General features: G+C 39.7%; 1 protein-coding gene across 2 annotated transcripts in view; it reads right to left on the reverse strand.

The window, feature by feature from the left end:
* The window catches only part of LOC102422619 (zinc finger protein 474-like), a 108,485-nt gene that overhangs the window by 81,801 nt on the left and 6,272 nt on the right, over window positions 1-20,412 (reverse strand). The window contains exons 1-2 of one of the 2 annotated variants that reach the window (XM_023744106.1): window positions 7,438-7,714; window positions 1,197-1,277 (exon numbers count right to left, since the gene is read on the reverse strand). The gene's annotated coding sequence lies outside the window, so the exon portion shown is untranslated. Of the gene's footprint in view, window positions 1-1,196; window positions 1,278-7,437; window positions 7,715-20,412 lie in introns of those variants that run through there. The other variant, XM_006081102.3, reaches the window with a different exon arrangement.

Consider the following 20,412-nt stretch of genomic DNA (forward strand, 5'->3'; position numbering starts at 1 on the left):
GTGAAAATTAACCCCAATTAGAAATGTCCACCTTAAGAGAATCACTTGCCTTTAATTGGCAAGTGCAATTATTTTTGTGCCATCAGTGGGAATAGGATTTCCAAAGCAAGATGACAGTTTTAAAGAACAAAGAAACTACATTTTGTTGTAGATTTGAATCACGGTGTATACTTTTCAAGCCCTCCCCTTACTGCGCTACACATTCCTACATGTTACCAGTTATTCCTCAGGCAGAATTGTCCAGGGAAAGCCTGGTCCCTTAGGTGATGCAGATGCCTCCAATCTCCAGGATTCAGAGCCCAGAGCACCAGGGCTACTCCCCTCTCTGAGCAACTGATGCTGCTGCCTTATGCACAAGAATGTCCTGGCACAAGGATCACAAACAATGATGCTTTGTTGGATCAGTTCACCTTTTTCCCATACTTTCCTTCACATAGGGAAGGACAAGAGAATTAGACTCTTATTCTGACTCCTCTTCAAAGATGAATATGTACATGAGAGAGGCATACAAGAAAAGTTTGTACAAATATATTATTCCATTTTGTTAGTCTTATAAATAGTTCCATGTAAAATATCTATGAAAATAATTTAACTTAACTTTTAACTTCTAGTGGGTTCTAATTGTTCCATACAGTAGAAATTCTGATGCAATCTGGATCAATAGTTGGTCATTAATAAAAAAAATCTGTTAAACACTTATGCATAAAAAACTATACTTACCTTTAACTTTTATTTCAACTTAAAAATACACATTTATTTACCACTGTGGAAATGAATGCACATTTATTCTCAGTCTTTTGATGGAAAGCTAGTAGTCAAATGATTGGATACATGCCAGTTAAAAAAAAAATAAACCTTGTCATCATGCATTACTTCTAATTTCTAATTTTTATTTCTTTAAGGTGGGTTAAGATTTTGAAGGTACTAGTAAAGCAATCTGAGTGTAAAATACTTTTAGATTAAAATAATTCACCCCTCTCCCAATTTTTTACACTAATTGTCCACATGTAATTCAGTAGCAATTTGAGGGATTTATTTCTATCAACTCAATTTTCATTGAAACAACGGTTTTCCCTTTTCTCCCTTAGATTTCATTAATTTATGTAATAATTTATACATTTAAAGTTGTAAGCACAACTAGCACAAATAGGTCTGGGAACAAACACAACTATTATATAGGTAAACATATGCCTCACCTGGCAGCAGCTCAGCAGGCTGGAGAACAAACAACCTGATGACCATGAACATGCACCAAGCTGTGGGAACCAATCACTGTGCTTTACAGAGAGGAATGGAAAATATTGGTTAGTTTGGCAAATTGTCATAACAATAGAGTTTCTTACAAAAATATTCCCAGGACACGCATACTGCAGCACATAGCAATGCTTTTACAGTGCCCACCATCAGCATCCTTTATCAACAAAGTCAACTCAGTTCTCATGTACTTTCTTTGCAGTGTTCAGTACAGGCACTGTACGTAATCTTTTTCAATTTTTTTATTATCTACACTAATAAAAGACAAACATGCAAATTGACCATACCTTCGCTAAGCCTTAAGCCATGCCCACCAGCCAATCAGAGTGACTATATGCAAATTAACCCAACCAAGATGGCAGCCAGCAGCCACGGAGCTGGAGCAAGCAGGAGGCTTGGTTGCCACAATGATGGAGGAAGCCAAGCTTCCTGCCTGCCGCGGCCAGCTCTGAGCTCCACTCAAAGCAACAAAGTTTCAATTATAGAAGATAAATAAACCCCAGATACCTGCTTTCAGCATGCCGTGGCCACAGAGCTGGAGCAAGCAGGAGGCTTGGGTTGCCCCTGGCGATGGAGGAAGCCAGGCTTCCCTCCCACCCGCCCTGGCCAGCTCTGAGCTCCTCTCAAGGCTACAAAGTTTAAATTATAGAAGGTAAATAAATCCTAGAATAAAAAGAAAAAAAGAAAAAAAGGAGAGGCTGGGAGCTTCCGTTGCTGGGGGGCTTGGCCAGCCTGAAAATGGCCCTCAGCCCCTCATCCAGACTGGCCAGGCACCCCAGCGGGACCCCCACCCTGATCCGGGACACCCTTCAGGGCAAACCAGCCGGCCCCCACCCGTGCATCAGGCCTCTATCCTATATAGTAAAAGGGTAATATGCAAACTGACCCTAACAGCAGAAGGACTGGGAATGACTGGTCACTATGACACATACTGACCACCAGGGGGCAGACGCTCAATGCAGGAGCTGCCCCCTGGTGGTCAGTGCGCTCTCACATGGGAGGAGCTCTGCTCAGCCACAAGCCAGGCTGATGGCTGCCAGTACAGCGGTGGTGGTGGGAGCCTCTCCCGCCTCCTCAGCAGTGCTAAGGATGTCAGACTGCAGCTTAGGCCTGCTCCCTGCTGGCAAGTGGACATCCCCTGAGGGCTCCCGGGCTGCCAGAGAGATGTCTGATTGCCATCTTAGGCCCAATCCCCCAGGGAGCAGGCCTAAGCCAGCAGGTGGTCATCCCCTGAGGGGTCCCAGACTGCGAGAGGGCACAGGCTGGGCTGAGGGACCCCCCTGAGTGCACAAATTTTTGTGCACTCGGCCTCTAGTTGTCTTTATAATTGACTAGAGGTCCGGTGCACAAAATCCATGCACTCGGAGTAGGGGGAAGGGAGGTGGTTCCCCAGCCGGGTCTGTGCCCTCTCACAGTTCGGGAGCCCTGCTATTGATCTCCCCAAAGTAGTAGGCCCCACCCACCCATCCAGGGCTCCTCAATGGATTGCCCCAAAGAGGTAGGCCAGAGCCCAGAGCCGGGGGTCCTGCCCCCAGTGTCGCTATGCAGAACCGCCGGGAGTCCCACGTCAAGTCCCCTCCCACCCGCATGCACATGCAGCCTCCTGGTGATGGATTGTTACGGAGTGAGGGCATGAGGTCATCACGGCGTGAGGGTGTGATGACCACATACGCTTTTATTAGTATAGATTTCCCACCCAGTCTTCTCACTTTGAGTAAGTTTTTTCTGTTTTATGCCCATAGGGAGCTCTCAGCCAGGTTTTCTAGTAATCTCCAGCCTGCTTTCCTAGGACTATCCCTTATTTTCCTTCCACTCGTTCCAACTTTTATCTACTTCCTGGTTCAAACCCATACCATCTTCTAAACCTAAGCAGTTTTGCAAATTTTTGTTGTTGTTGTTGTTAATCCTCACTTGAGGATATTTTTCCATTGATTTTTTTTTTTTTTTGAGAAAGCAGAAAGGAGGGAAAGAGACAGAGAGAAACATTGATATGAGAGAGACAAATCAATTGGTTGCCTCCCACATGCACTCTGACCAGGGCCAGGGATCAAGCCTGCAACCGGTAGTGCCCTTGATCGGAATCAAACCTGGGGCCTTTCAGTCTGCAGGCTGACGCTCTATCCACTGAGCAAAACTGGCTAGGGCTCAAAATATTTAACAATTAGTAAGATGGGGGCACTTACTTGTCTTTCTCTGATTGGCTTATATCACAGTATAATGCTCTCCAGGTCCATCCATGCTGTTGCAAAGGGAAGATTTCCTTCCTTTTTACAGCTGAGTCGTATCCATTGTGTAAATGTACCAGAGCTTTTTTATCCATTCACATTGGGAGGAGGGGCTGCCTAATGATAGAACTGGTCATCCAGGCTCTCTGCTGTGCTAAATTTTAACCATTTAGATGCTGGATCGTGGAACAATGCAGGCAGCCTAAACAGCTAGAACACAGTCAAGAGGCTTAGAACAGCAGCTATTTACCAACCAGTATCTTATTATTCTAGAAAGGACAGCTAAACCTGTGCGTGCTGACTGAATATAAGTCAAGGAACTGCAGGACTGTCTCACAATTCGAAGACATTCCACTATGTGTATATGCAAACACACAAATATGTACATATACTAACCTAACTCTCAAAATTGTTTCCATTTAGGCCCCCTAGGAAGCTCAGTTGGTTAGAGCAGCGGTTCTCAACCTGTGGGTCGCGACCCCTTTGGTGGTCGAACAACCCTTTCACAGGGGTCGCCTAAGACCATCCTGCATATCAGATATTTACATTATGATTCATAACAGTAGCAACATTACAGTTATTAAGTAGCAATGAAAATAATTTTATGGTTGGGTCACAACATGAGGAACTGTATTTAAAGGGCCAGAAGGTTGAGGACCACTGGGTTAGAGCATCATCCCAATATGCCAAGGTTGTGTGTTTGATTCCCCAGCCAGGTCACACACAAGAAGCAACCAATGAATGCATAAGTAGTGGAACAACAAATCAATGTGTATGTGTGTGTCTCTCTCTCAAAAAAAAAAAAATTGTTTTCATTCCCAAATTTTAACATCAGGAGTTATTTAAAATATAACTATTTTAATAGAGATAAATAATTATTTTTAGACTTCCCATCATACAAGTGAAGAATTAACAATTTTACTCTGAAAGTGGTGGTAACTGGAAAATATTCTTACTTCTAATGGAAAGCTTTATATAAAGATAAAATGATTTTTGTTTCCATTATTAGCCTGGATCTAGTTAAATCAGCAATACATTCTAGACTCAACGACACAAATTAAAAGCAAAGGAAAAAAAATAAGGTGAGAAGAGCTTTAAAATATGTGTCTGCTTCAGTGGAGGTGAGAGCTGACCCTGCCAAAGGTCTAAAAGTACTTTAAGGGAGAAATAGCACTGGCCATGTTTTACTTTGACTAGAAATATTAAGTTCATGACAATCATCTATTCTTCCTAGAAGTTTTTATTTTTTTATTAAAAATGTGCTTGTTCTCAAGTATTTATATATAAATAGAAATGCCTCATGAATTTGTTTAAAAAGAATTTAGCAGAGGAGTGGAGGAACAGGGGCTATAGATGAAATGAGATTGGCCAAGTCTGGATGGTGGGTACCTGATGGCTTATTATATTACTAGAGGCCCGGTGCACAAAAATTTGTGCACTCGGGGGGGGGGGGGGAAGGGGGGTCCCTCAGCCCGGCCTGTGCCCTCTAGCAGTCTGGGACCCCTCAGGGGATGACCACCTGCTGGCTTAGGCCCGCTCCCTGGGGGATTGGGCCTAAGATGGCAATCAGACATCCCTCTGGCAGCCCGGCAGCCCTTGGGAGATGTCCACTTGCCAGCGGGGAGCAGGCCTAAACTGCAGTAGGACATCCTTAGCGCTGCTGAGGAAGCAGGAGAGGCTCCCACCACCACCGCTGTACTGGCAGCCTTCAGCCTGGCTTGTGGCTGAGCAGAGCTCCCCCATGTGAGAGCGCCCTGACCACCAGAGGGCAGCTCCTGCATTGAGCGTCTGCCCCCTGGTGGTCAGTGTGTGTCATAGTGACCAGTCATTCCCAGTCCTTCTGCTGTTAGGGTCAGTTTGCATATTACCCTTTTATTATATAGGATAGAGGCCTGGTGCACAGGTGGGGGCCGGCTGGTTTGCCCTGAAGGGTGTCCCGGATCAAGGTGAGGGTCCCGCTTGGGTGCCTGGCCAGCCTGGATGAGGGGATGATGGCTGTTTGCAGCTGGTCACACACCCTTCAGGGTGGGGGTCCCCACTGGGGTGCCTGGCCAGTCTGGGTGAGGGGCTGAGGGCTGTTTTCAGGCTGGCGGGTGACTGAAGCTCCCAACCTCTCCTTTTTTTCTTTTTTTTTTTTTTATCCTGAAATTTATTTACCTTCTATGGGTGTCACTGGAGCTGAGAGCCGGCTTTAGCTCTGAGGCTCAGCTCCAGCTCTGAGACCTCGGTTTGTTTGGCTTCTATAATTGAAACACTGTTGCAACTCCAGCTCTGAGGCCCGGCTGGCTGAAAGCAGGTTTCTGGGGTTTGTTTAGCTTCTATAATTGCAACATTGTTTCTTAGACTGCAGCTCAGAGGCCGGCAGCGGCAGGCGGGGAACCTTGGCTTCCTCCATCACTGGAGCAAGCAAGCCTCCTGTTCGCTTCAGCTGCCTGGCTGCCGGCCGCCATCTTGGTTGGCAGTTAATTTGCATATCGCCCTGATTAGCCAATGGGAAGCGTGTCGGAGGTACAGTTAATTACCATGTTTGTCTATTATTAGATAGGATTCTCTCTACTGTCATTTATATTTGAAGTTGTCCATAATAAAAAACTTTTTTCTCTTCCATTTTCTGTTTATTACTTTGGGCATGTTATACTTATGATTCTATTTCATTTTTTAATAGGAAAGATCATTAGGACAGCATGTATAGCATTAAAATAAAACCAATCTTAAAATAATGAATACTTTCCCATAATCATTCCAGTCATTTTTTGTGTGCAATTTACTCATGGTAGTCATTTTTATGGAGACATTATCTTGGCATCCACATCACAGAGTTAACAAAATTTAGAGTATCTCTGTTCATTTATTCATTCAACAAGTACTAATTGCGCACCTCCTCTATCCAGGAACAGTATGGTACACACTAATGTGGTAAACGAATAGATACATATTCAAAATCTTAGTTCAGGAAACAAACAGTTATAAAATCTATGCTGAATTTTAGCTATTTTCCTGTTTGGAAGAGCACAGTATACAGAGTGCCTTATTAAAATTTTGCTTTCTGACAAGAAATACATAATTTGTAAGATTAACATATTTTCATATTGAGTATTTTTCTATTGATTCATTTTTATAAGTAGCTTATCATCAAAGCAGGATAGTTCAATAAGAAACATTAATTAACCCAAAGAAGTTAAAATATTAATTGTAGAATAGTACAATGAAAAAATATTTACAATTTGATGGGGAAACTACTCTCAGTTCTGGGATTTGATTTTACCCTCCTTACACACTAATAAACCAGTTCTTTCCTGAGCGCTGGCTGCAGACAGGAGACTCCTGAATCAGCAACACAGGACCCTGCTGCCCAGGGCTCAGCACGCACATGAGCAGCAGCATACTTACATTGGTTCTCCCTGTCCCCAAGTCCCACCTGCATATTCAGATGGACTCGGCACATACTGTGGGTTGCATCACAGCTAAGGAATATTGAGCTTGGGGAAACTCAATGTTTTTTAAACAAATTGTAAGAAAGCCTGTTCTTTTTCTGGGGAAACACACTTACCTCATCCTCTCAGAAAAGATAGAAAGTTCAAGTATATTCTAGACTAGAAACTGGACTAAGGGACATCTGCAGTCTCTCTCAACTCTGATACTCTAAGCTCCATGATTAACAATTGTTTTACTATTGAAACCATGAGGCATGGGAGTTCTTAATTCAATCAGTTTTTAAACAGGCTTATGAAGATATCATATATCAATAAAAAAAATTGATGTATGTAACTTCTGGTTCTGAGGCCCCCATTCTACCCAGTGCCAAAAACTTAAGGTAAAATGAATAAAATTCAGTGATTTCACAGCTACTTAGGTTTAACACTCAATCACACTGGGGTTCCCTGCTTTCCCCAGGCTAATGCTCCTGGGGCTGTGGGGGTGTGAGCCAGTGTGGGAGAGTTAGGAGATGTGCACGTACTGATCTGCTCAGGGCCTTGGCTGGCTTCCCTTCTACACATCACTCCTGTCATGTACCAACAGGCCATATGTAGGATCTCCATGGATGGATGGTGAAATCACAAGAAAAAGAGAACAGCAGTTAACAAAGTATTATCCCACTATACAAGACTAATCAAACACTGCTTGACACTCGGAGAGGGAGGAAAATAAGAGGCCAACTCTTGTAAAGTTAAAAGTCACTTGTCTTCAGGTTTCTTTCCTCACAGAGGAAGCAGAGCATGGAGTTGCACGTATTAAGTTCCCTAATACAGCTAGAATGAGTTCCTGAACAGTACTCACGGTGACCAGGAGAGGGCATCTAGCACAAGTGAATGAAATATTTGTGCCAACATTAGGTTTTAAAGATTACTCTTTGACTCTACTATCTACACTGTACAAATCGATTTATGTGTCCATTGCAAATTCCCTTTGATCCAAGGATAACTGCGGTTACACATTCTTAATCACAGTCTTGTACTGTATACTATCCCAAGTGGCGGAGATGCTGGTTTTTCCATACAGGACACAGGAACAAGTCCACATGAATATGAAATAGTTTCAGAGAGAAGTTATTTATGTGGACAATTTCCCAAAATGAACACTTGAGAGGAATCAAATGTGCTTAAGCAATTGTTCAGAAGAGGAGAGACTCATATATTTATTGAAACCTTCTTGTAAGGAAGGATTTTTGATTTGTTCTCTTTCCTCCATTTCTTACATAAATATGTGGTTTGGTTCAAATTGTGAGCTCCAAGAATTCAAGATCAAAGAATTCATGCTCAAAGAATTCATTTTTCAACACACTAGAACAGGAGAAAGAATATTATTCTATCATCAAACAAAATGGGTCACTATATTTCCCAGAAGAAGAAAAAAACTTGAATTCTATGTATTTCCTTTCAGGCCTAGCACAGACATAAACAACAATAAATCGGCCAACCATATTCTTCAGGCATATAATTTTCTTTCTTTCCAAAGTGGACACTCCCTGGGAAAATACAAATCACTTCTAATTTCAAAGCCCTTCAACACAAAAAGAAAACAGGCCACCTTGACCAGAGCACGAAATAATCTTTTCCAAGAGGACTTGAATGAGCACTTCATCATCCAAGAAAAAAATAAATAGCAAGAGTTTTTACTACTTTATTTTGTTCATTTTAAATACTTTTATAGCCATGAAGAAAAATATATTGATGAGTCGATTTTTCCAAAATGAAACCATTATGTCTTTTAATGTTAGCCCCAAAATGGCTCCCCATGCCCAGTATTTTAGAAATAATAACACTGTGGCGGAGTGTGGCTGAGAGGCTTGTTCAGGGACACACAATGTTTCTAACTTTGGGAGTAGTATTTCCACCCACGAGGCATTGATTTTCTACTATAAAGCCACCTACAAATTCCAAACTGTTTCTATCCTACTAGATATAAAGCAATTTCTATAATTCAAAGAGATTATGGTTTAATTTACATTACAGTAACTGTAATCAGCTTTAGTTCAGGAACCTAATTGTTTCCCATTAAAAGGAACTACATTTTGCTCTTAGCTCAGAATTCATTTTCCATGTCATTCAGAATAATAAACAGTACCATTGTTGAGTGATTTCTATGTGCCTTGACTCTTTCCACTATCTTCCCAGATAATTTTTGTTGTTGTTTCTGTTAATCTCACCCGAAGATATTATTTCCATTGATTTTTAGAGAGTGGAAGAAAGGGAGGGGGAGAAGGGAGGAAGAGTGAGAGAGAGGGAGAGTGAGAAACATAGATGTGAGAGAGACACATAGATTGGTTATCTCCTGCATGCTCCCCGACTGGGCCTGGAATCGAACCTGTGACCCTTTGGTGAGTAGGCAGATGCGCTAACCCAGCGGTTCTCAACCTGTGGGTCGAGACCCCTTTGGCGGTGGAACGACCCTTTCACAGGGGTCGCCTAAGACCATCCTGCATATCAGATATTTACATTATGATTCATAACAGTAGCAAAATTACAAGTAGCAACAAAAATAATTTTATGGTTGGGTCACAACATGAGGAACTGTATTTAAAAGGCCAGAAGGTTGAGAACCACTGCTAGTAACCGCTGAGAAACACTGGCCTGGGCCAAGATAGTTTTTATTATCCCCATTTTATAGAAGAAACGACCCAGAGGGCTCAGAGATGTTAAGTAACTATCTCTAAACACAGAGCAATTAGTGGTAGAAGCAAAACTGGCCCCAGCTGTGTCTGACTCCTAAACCTTGCAGTCTCCACTATGACTCACTTTTCCTTAATTGCATAAATTATTTTACCAAATTGGAACACAAATGTCATTTCCTGTTAATAACAACTTTCCTAATTTTCTAATTTTCATTTTGGGGCAGAAAGTGGTTGCAAAACAAATTAACTTTTTATTGCACTTGATAAGAATCCAGAAAATACCATGAATTTTTACTATAAAAAATATACTTGGATTATTAGGCTGAGTACACAATACTACATAATACTACATACATTTTCTAAGAGATCTTGTTACTAATCAATAGTAAAGCATTTTGTCTACTTATTTAAATCTAGATAAAAATCTTAATGATCCAATAATCAAGTTTTTGAAACAACAATATTTAGTTATCTGTGATAAAATATAAATTTCAGGAATCTGAAGTAGATGCTTTCAAAAATATGTCCATGTATTTACACTCAGAGGACCACGCAATTTTTAAAATTGCTTTCATGTACTTTATCAAGTTCAAACTAGGTGACATAACGCGCTTTAAGTCCAGGGCTTATTTTAAAAGGTTAGGCACCTAAAATCTCAGAAGTGCATACAATCCTTTTGAACAGTTGCCATCTGAGAGCCACCAGTGTCAAAACAATAGGCAAGCCCTACTGTTTTGTCTCAGTGGATAGAACATCAGCCTGCAGACTAAAGGGTCCTGGGGTACCATTCTGGTCAAGGGCACATGTCCTGGCGGTGGGCTTGATCCCCAGTAGGGGGCGCGCAGGAAGCAGCCAATCAATGATTCTCTCATCATTGATGTCTCTCTCTCTCTCTCTCTCTCTCTCTCTCTCTCTCTCTCTCTCTCTCTCCCTCTCTGATATCAATAAAAATATATTTTAGAAAACAAACAAACAAAAACAGTGACGTTTTTTCACGTGGTCGCTGGCTGCCTGAGCCATTCGTTGGCAGGAGCACTCAAGACCAGCTGAGTCTTGGGGAAAATACCCAGAAGATGAATGGACAGAAGAGAGAATTCTGGGGGCTCCAAGCGGTCTCAGACCACTAGACCCTGCCCCTGGCTCCTACCCTCTCCATCAGGGTGTAGCAGCGAGACCACAGCCTGCTCCATGTGTCTGAAGGAGTCCATGTAGAGAGCTCTGTGCAGGTCAGAGCACTAGTGTGTCTAAGCAGATGCAAGGGCAGGCTCTCTGCTATGGCTCTCCCTTGTTGTGGACCTGGTCTCCCAGCAGGAGCTGGCCCAAGGCTGCTTAGCTGGTGGGAATGGTAAGATCTTGCAATCTGACTAGTCCGTCCACCTGTTCTCTTCAAATGAGCGACCACAAAATCACCCAAAATAAAAAAAAATGCAAATTAAAACTACATGAAAATAACCATTTCCATTCATCAGGTTTCAGTGGAAAGAGTATGGAAATATTTCAGGTGCTTTCATAGATAGCTGATGGGAGTGCAAACTGAAATACTCCCCTCAGAAGGCAATTTGACAGTGATAAGCAAAAACACTAATACCCTTTTATTAAAAAATTCCATTTCTAGGAATATATCCTGCATATACTCTTGAATATTAGCTAAAGCTATATATAAAAGAATATTCATTGCAGTTTTCATAATAGCAATAGATTGGAAAGAATTTAAGGATATATAAGTAAGGCTAGTTACACAAATAAAACTCTAGAGAGACAACACTGTGTAGATATTAGCAAAACCAATAAGGGCACTCCACTTGTACTAATATCTAATGGTTGCCAGACAGGTAAAATGAATATATTTAAAAAACATAAAATAATGTCTCAATACTATCTTTTTTCAATACTATCTTTTTAAAATTATTTATGCCTACTTGTGTGTGTGTGTGTGTGTGTGTGTGTACATATACATATATATATATATATATATATATATATATATATATATATATATATATATATGATACACAAGAAATTGGTAACAGACACCCAGGTAAACTGGTATCTGAGGGACATTTATAAAAGAGAAATTTATTTTATAGCATTTGCATCATTTACTTACTCTTTTTTCTTTTAAGAGTAGGAACTTTGAGGTCAAACAGCTCTGTATCAAGTCCCATTTCTACCACTCTAGACAGGTTACTTAACCTCTCATCTTTACAATGAGGATAATACCTTAAGCAGAAAGTCTTCTCCATTTTTAAAAGTATAAACAACAGTAATGATTTGCTTGTGGTAGATTTTTCAGGCATTTTGACGGTACAGAGGCTACTTGGGACAATGGCTTATCCTAGTGACATGACAGTTGTTTTCTGCTACCCAGCATTCCTTTCCCTTCTGGCAATCCCAGTAAATATTCCTTTGTAAATGAAGTTGGTACAACTATAGGTAGAAGTTGCAAAAAGGTTAGTTATAGCATATGGGTTCTTCATACATGAGCTCATAAAATTTTCTCTCCTATTCTGGATACCTAGAATATTCTATAATTTACTTTTCAAAAAATATGTGTATTTCTTATTATTGACAGTATTGCAGAATTCTCCCCTCTTTCAGTTCTTTACTTCTTTTAGTAAAATTTTGCAGTCTTTTGAAGTGAAAAGTATTTTCCTTTCTCATGTGGCTTTGTAATTGGTTTCCTGTGGTGTCTGGGATCAGATTTTACTTATGGGTCTGAAAGAAATGTAAGTAGGATGGAACATGAAGCAAATTAGCATTCCCTGGTAAGGTGACTATATCAGCAAAGCTCACTACAGGTTTTTAAAGCAAGGAAAGACTAGAATACTGGGTATAAGAGACTACTTCTCATGAGGTGAATGGGTATAGTTTGGGGGTAAGCAAAATTTTCCAAATCCACCCAAGGATCACCTCTCCAAATCTCAGAATCTGACTCTCCCAAGCAGTGCATTTTCACATAAGAAACCTGGCCAGTCTTTGAATTCAATCTATGTTGTAATTTAATAAGCCATAGGACCAGACTCTGTGATTGATTTTTGGCTACCAACAGCCACAAGAAAGGAGATTTTTTAAGGCTAAAAATTCCCTGGTTCTCTAACCACATTCCATAGATAATTTAAAGCCTTGAATTTTTCTCATTTCTCTTTTTAATCTCTCCAGTGCAGTGCACAGCAGCCAGCTTACCTATCTGCCATCCTACTGTACCTTGATTCTTATCACTCAGTTACTAAAGCCATGTTTCTATATGCACTTCATCCTAGGTAATACACGTAATAACTGATGTAACCATTCACCACCAGCTGCCATAGATTCTACTAGACCATCATTTAACAGTAAGTTGATGCTCACTTCCTTCAAATCCAAGTTGGTTAAATACCTAACCTACTGATTAATCACTATTATCAATCAGGATTTACAGTTTTAAGGTGAAAGTAATTTAAATCAGGGAATTTGGTCCTTATAAACTTATTTAAAAAATTGGAGTCTTGGACTCTAGACTAGCCTTCCGAAATAATTCCAAAATAATTCTGTAACACTGGCCCACCCAGGGAGCTGCCACCTCAACCACGTTTAGGGAAATTGGGAATCTGGAAGCTCTCCCTAAAACTATTGCTCTGGGAGCATTTACCTTAGCTGCAGTCTAGGGTCTGGAAGGTGTAACTGTTAGTCGCAAGGCCATCCAGCACCTCCTAGGCTCTGCACCACACCCGAGCCACGCCAAGCTATTCTAAATGACCTGGGGCCTCTTCTGCAGCAGGGAATCCCGATTCCTGAAGAATTATACCTGTGAGCAAAAGCAGCAGAAACTGAAGGAGAACTTCAAATTTTGTGCACCACCATCTGAATGCAGAACCTAATTCTTGAACCCTAGAGTCAGAGGACTCTGAGAAGTGTAGATTTTAACTTTCCCACTTCTGTGGTTCAGAAGGTCATATGAGAGGGGACTACACCCCCATAAAATGCCAAAGGAAAATTCTAACAAGCTTGAAACAAATGATCTCACTTATTCTTAGATTTGTAATAAATGTGGTTCTTGGATACTTCGTATTTATAAAATGTAAATAAGCCACATTCTGAGTCTAAAGTCAGCTTAAGCACATGCTTGTCCCAGCTGACTTCCAGTGCGTTGGGCCTGGACTAGTTCTGGAGCTTCTTTCTCTATGTGCTTAGTCAAGGGCTGATTCTATGCAAAGCAAATTAACTTCTAGAGATTTGTGAACTGAAAAGTTCTATAAATATCCCTTTAAGTAATGTTTAAGTTTATTTAAAGAAGTTTTTGGGTAAAGTTTCATACGTCTCAGTGGAAAGAATAAGGAAATATTTCAGATACTATAGACATAACAGAGGAATATTATCTACTCTGAGTAGTTTTTTTTCACCTGTTCCTTAGACAAATGTACAGATCTTTTTATTTATAATTAACAAAGAAGGCAAATTACATCGTGATTAGTAGAGTAATTTTCCAAAATAATGACTATTAAAGTGACTTACATGCAAAGGAATAATGGAATCGATGAGAGCCCCAAGGTGCACTGAAAGCCTTATGCAGGCCCATTTGTAAATAAAGTCACAGATCTGCAGGGTCTCAGATGAGATATGCACAACCATGTCTCATGGTTCACTGTTTTTAAAGTATGGACCAATCAAAGAAGAGAAAAACTATACTTTTTAACCATTTCTGTTAATGGTTTAACTTTCAAAAGCAAGCAGGAATTGTGCACAACTATGTTCAATGATTGAAATAAAAATGGGAAGGAAACCAAAGGTAGTGTAATCACTTTCAGAGCCTAATACATGTGCAGCAGTGAAGAACTATTTAAAATTTTAAATTGTTCTTCAATTGATTTCTACATTTGGGCACACCCCAACTAATACTTTGGAGAGAAACCAGCTTGTTTACAAATAAAGTTTTAAAAATTAACTTCTGCGGTTAGGGAATACCATTTGCAATTTATTTGCTTACATTTATATTCTTCATTTTTATGAATTTGTTCCACACATTACCGAATGGGAAAGAACAACAAGGAGATTCAGTTTTAACTCCAATTCACTAAGAGGAGAATGTCAAAGTCCAGATCTGGACACTGTGGCTGAGCACTGTGGGCTCGGTGTCCTTGACTAAGCAGTGACTGTGGCCCTGTGGTCTTTATCATCAGCAGCTCAGCTCCTCATAGCCTTGTGGTTGTTTCCACTCCATGTGTGTTCTTAAATAACTAGCCTCATCTTCCTAATATGACCTGAGTATGGTCTTTTTACTTCTATATCCAAAAGAATTTAATTTAACAAACGGTTCATTACAATAGTATAAAGAACAATAACAAAGCAAGAGGAAGAAGACAAAAGTCAATCTGTTAGGAGAAAAGGGGACCCAACACTTTCTTCCATATTCAGTTTGAAGAAAACATATACCTTGTTTCTTAGATCTGCTGAGTGACTCCACTGAAAAATCTTTCCTTCCAGCATATGGCTTGAACTAACCCACCAACTTTCCAGCAGACTAATGTCTCCACCCAGCTTCTCATTCCAGAGTTAGAGTTATTGAGTCAAATGCTTTGGCCATTCTAAGAAAATTCCACAAGTAACAATTACTGTACTTGGCAGGAAGCCTGGTAATACCCGGCTAGAACTTTATTATTCTGTGGATTTAAAAATACATTTCTAAAATATTTTCAGATTTATTGTTACTTAGGAAAGTGTATCATCAAAATATAAAGTGAAGAAAAGAGCTCAAAGAAGTATTTTAGGTTAATAGATAATAATATTCTAAATCAGTATACTATTGAATTATAATCTAAACATAATTGAGTCCCTGTCCCCAAATGGCCTATTCCTGAATAACAAATAAATGTAATTGGGATCTTTCTAAGTCTCTTGGTGGGGAAAGATGCCTAAAGACAAATATTGTATTCTTAATATAAGCCACGTGACTTAACGTTCTTTTTTAAAAAAATAGTTTTCTTACTCCTCATCTCTTTACAATATTCGACTCAGTCCCTTAACATGGCCCCTCACTGCCATCCTTTCTCTAATCTACCTCCTTCCAGAAGAGAGAGACCCTCCTACTCATGCCTTACTAACAGCTCCAGCTGCCCACAGAGCCTTTCCGGGCTGCATGGAGCCCTATGTCAAGTTCATCCTCACTTTGTGCTTTGACTGCTTTTCTCATAGGAATTACCCCATCATCCAAAATCTGCATAGAAAATAGAGATCCAACCTGTAAGAATTTTATCTCCTTGGAAGAAATCAGAGGGGTGGGTGAAGGAAGCTATGGATATTTGCAAAGTAATTCTATTTCTCTGTTACCTTTACCCTGCTCGATTTTTACGTGCCACTATCCAGAGAAGTGCCTTATGTGTTGGTATTCCTCACCACTACCACTCATCACACTCCAAGTTGCTTTTCTTCTTCTTTGCTTGGGCTAGAGAGGCTTCCCACCAGGCAATGTGGAAAGTGGGCCATGCTTGTGCCCACCTAAATTTCTCCCAGAACACTGGAAAGGAAATGCATCAGCAGTGGGGTTTTAGAGCTCACCCACCCACCCAGGGTCCTTGTTTTCATAACATGCGGAGCAAGGTAATGCTACAGAATTCTTTCCACTTGAGCACTAGATGACCTGCATCAACATGGCTGAGAGAGTATGGAACCAAGCCAAGTCATTGATGTTTGGGGAATCAGAATTGGTCCAGAACCCCTCCCCCTCCCCATTCTGGGTGCTATAAAATATAGGGAGTTGCATAGCTGAAAAATCATACTGAAGTTAAATAAAGGGAAACACTCCCCATCTGGGCAATACCTCGGGGCCCGAAGCCTCACTTAAAAGCATCCACTTGAAGAAGCTGAGTCAGCCTTGCCTCATCTCTTCTCAAGTCTTCTCCAGACCTGGGTATAGGCTCACTCATCTGCAATGCAGGGCAGCTACAGTCATCTCTAGGTCTACTTCAGCCTGCCTAGCTTTACTAATCAGAAAAAAATTTAGGGGAACCTTGGGGGGCTATAATAAAGTTGGAGCCTATTTAATGTTTTCTAAGATTTATAGTAACTCTTCGTGATCAATCCTTCCCTGAGGAACTTGATCCAGTCAATTCTGAGCCTATATCATACTCTATTGCCCCCTAGAGGATGACTCATTTCAGTGGTTTCTGTAGGAATGCAAAAGCAGTGTGTGTGTGTTTTTTTCCACCTTACAGTTATGAACTTGACATATGAATTCCAGCAACTCTTCATCCTGCCACACAATCATTCTAAAGCAGTGAGGAGGTCCACTATGGAATGGAAAGTACTGTGTGGCTTTGAGCCCACTGGAACTATAGAGAACATTTTTCTGTCTCCGAGGAGGTCTACTAAAGATTTCAGTCATTCACTAACCACACCTAAAATTCCGCTTCTTCAGCTCCTGGTAAGACATCTCCCTTGAATTTCTCAGATTCATAGTAGCAAGTAGTCTGTATCAGTAAATCTAGGAACCGTTTGACTTCAAGTCTCCCAGTGGAAGTCATGTTCTGAGGACAGAGGTTTGTGAAAGGGGAATAGAGAAATTAAACGAGTTTCTTCCAGTTTAGGGATTATTTCAAGAAATTAAGATCTGTTGAGAATGAATTAAAAGCCAAACTTCTAGATACCCTCACTACAATGCTGCATAAATCTAGTTCTGCATTTAGAGCATCCTGTCCACAAAGTGACATCCCACAACATAGCATGGCTTTTGGTATCACTCTAAAAACCATTGGCACTTTTCTGGGACCATTTCCTCCTTTATAACTATTCGCTTAAGAGTCTGTCATGCATAGGGCGTTTAGCCCTAGCGATTAGTATACACTAGGCTCAAAATTCCAAAAACCTAGTCCCTAACATGTAACTCAAACAGAACCTGAGCTCCATACTAACTCAGCAGGATGCCAATGCAATTAATAATAGTCAATTATCCTAATTGTCATAAGGCAATTAGAAACTTTACTCAGCCATTTATTTATAAGAAAATGAGGACACAGTGTCAATTTGTTCTCACTCATCACTTGTTTGTATAACTGATGATGAATACAGGGTTATAGCATAGTAAAAGTACATTGATAAATACAACAGTAATTTCTGTCAATGTTTATTCTTCATTCCTATAGCCAGTTGTAGGGGATATTTTCCCTTTTTGAAAGCAGCCTTCTTTAATGGAGACACTTAGAGAAAAGCCTATTTGATTGTGTACGTAAGTGTCAACACAAAGTCAGCTGTAGTAATTTGTGGCTTTCCTCTGTGGTTTGCTTGAAAGATCACTAAATGATCATTTAGCACTTCACGTATGAAAATATCACCATTTGTACTGCAGCTGGACCGCTCTTAGCAGGGGCTCTGTGATGTCCCAGAACACGTCACAGCATTTTTATGAGCCCTTAACATGTAACTCAAATGGAACCGAAGCTCCACATTTAATGTTAGATCATCCTGAAGTATTTCTTTTCCTCATCGTTTTCACAATTCACCATGCAGTCATCGATGAGCTGCCCAAACGCCATTCTTATCAAGAGGCAACTCATAAAATAACCAGTGCTAAGAAGACACGAATAAATGCTCAGTTAAACAAACTATTCAGTTTACAAATAAAAAATTAAAATGAATAACTCTAAAACTATTTAGTCTACCATAAAACTTCTTTGTTTACAATTAAGTTACCCTTACCCTTTCAAATTAAGAAACATGTATATTTGGGTACATGTAAATGTGAAAGCTAGTTTGGTGTGGTCAAGTATTGGGCAAGATTCCCCATTCATCTCTGCCAAGACCCTGTTATTTTAGTGAGATTAAGGTTCCAGTTGCTTCAGCCCAAGACCTCTCTGGAGCAGACATTCTGCTATTCTGGTTAACTTAGGCCCATTTCTTTCCCAAGTGAGTAAATACTTAAGTTCCCATGCTGAGGCAGCTGAAGTGACTTTTCATTTGGCACACTGATTCGGGAGTGTAATACATGTTTGTTGAAACTATGCTTTGGGCTGGGACAACGTATTTTTATGATTACAACTTATTAACATGTATTGAGAATAGATATTGTACTTGGTCCCCACACAATACATAAAGGATATCATCATTCCTACAGATGGAAATAAGCAGTTTGGATGACTATATTATTGATGACATTTATATCCCTCTGGAAATATAGCTGAGTTGGGGAGACAGATACTGAACACATAGTTACAGGTGAGGCCAGCTTTATAAAAAAGTGCAGTACACTATGTATGTGCAGAGAGATGAGAAGTTTCCACACTGAACATTACAAGAGATTGCTGAAAGAAATGAAAGACCTGAATAAGTAAAGTCCTATGCCATGTTTATGGATTGGGAAATTCATAGTTAAAATGTAAATTGTCCCCAAACTGATCTATAGATTCCATGCAGCCTCAATCAGAATTCCAGCAGTTTTTTAGATAGAGATTGACAAGATGTTTCTAAATTGTATATGGAAATGCAAAGAGCCTAAAATAGTCAAAGCATTTAAAAAATATTATAAAATTGGAGAATTTTCATTACCTGATTTCAGGACTTAAAGCTACAATAATCAAGACTGTGGCATAAGAATAAGTTACCAGATCTGTGAAAAAGAATAGGAAGTGGAATTGATTTTTGACAAAGGTGTCAAGGGGCATATTGGGTGGAGGGGCAGAAATTGTCTTTTCAACAAATAGTGCTGAATCAACTAGATATCCCCATGTGGAAATAAATAAACCTCAACTCCTACCTCATACTATATTCAAAAGTACTTTTAAAAGGACCATAGACCTAAACATAAAGCTGAAATTACAAAGCTTCTAGAAGAAAACATGTAAGAAAATATTGTGGACCTGGGTAGAGAAAGATTTCTTAGACAGGATACAAAAAAACACTAATCATAAAAGAAAACAAATTGATAAAATGTATTTTATCAAAATTACAAACTCCTGTTCTTCAAAAGACATCATTAAAAAATAAAAAGGTAAGCCCACAAAGAAATTATTTATTATATATGTCTCACATAAATCTTGCATCTAAAATGTATAAAAAAACTCCTACACCTCAATAAGAATATAAAAAACTAAAAATTGGGCAAAAGATTAGAATATATATCTCACAAATGTGTAGCACTTGAAAAATAGCACATGAAAGAAACGCTCAAAACCATTAGTCATTAAGGAAATGGAAATTAAACAACAATGAGAAATCACTTCACACCTAATGGCTAAAATGGGAAAAGCCTGAAATATCAGAGGTTGGCAAGGATGTGGAACAATGGGAACACTATAGCTGGCTGGAATAAATGTAAAATAATACAAGTACTTATAAAAATATTTGAAAGTTTCTTATAAAATTAAATATCTACCTTCTCTAAATGTACAGCAATTCTATCTCGAAATATTTGCCTAAAAGAAAAAAAATACATCCATGGAATAATTTGTAGATGAATGCTCAATAGCCCCAATCTGGAAAACAAACAAACAAACATGTTCACAGCATGAAACAAATATGTATGTTCACAGCGTGAAATTCTACTTATTAAGAAAAATAAAAGAACTGCTAATTGAGTGATAGCATGGATGAATTCTTACAGACATGTTGGGCAAAAGAAGAGACACAATGGGTGTCTGCTGTATGAAGTTCTAGAGTAGATAAAACTAATTCAGCTGGGGAAAAATCAGAACTGTGGTTTCCTGGGGTAGGGGTGGAATGGGCTCACAGGAACTTCATCACGGAAAGATGGAATTACTCTGGATCTTGATTGTTGTGTCATTTACAAAGCCATTTACACCCGTTAAAATACATCACACATACACTTGAAAGTTGTGCATCTTATTTTATATAAAG

Source organism: Myotis lucifugus, unplaced genomic scaffold (assembly GCF_000147115.1).
Source record: "Myotis lucifugus unplaced genomic scaffold, Myoluc2.0 scaffold_0, whole genome shotgun sequence".
NCBI lineage: Eukaryota > Metazoa > Chordata > Mammalia > Chiroptera > Vespertilionidae > Myotis > Myotis lucifugus.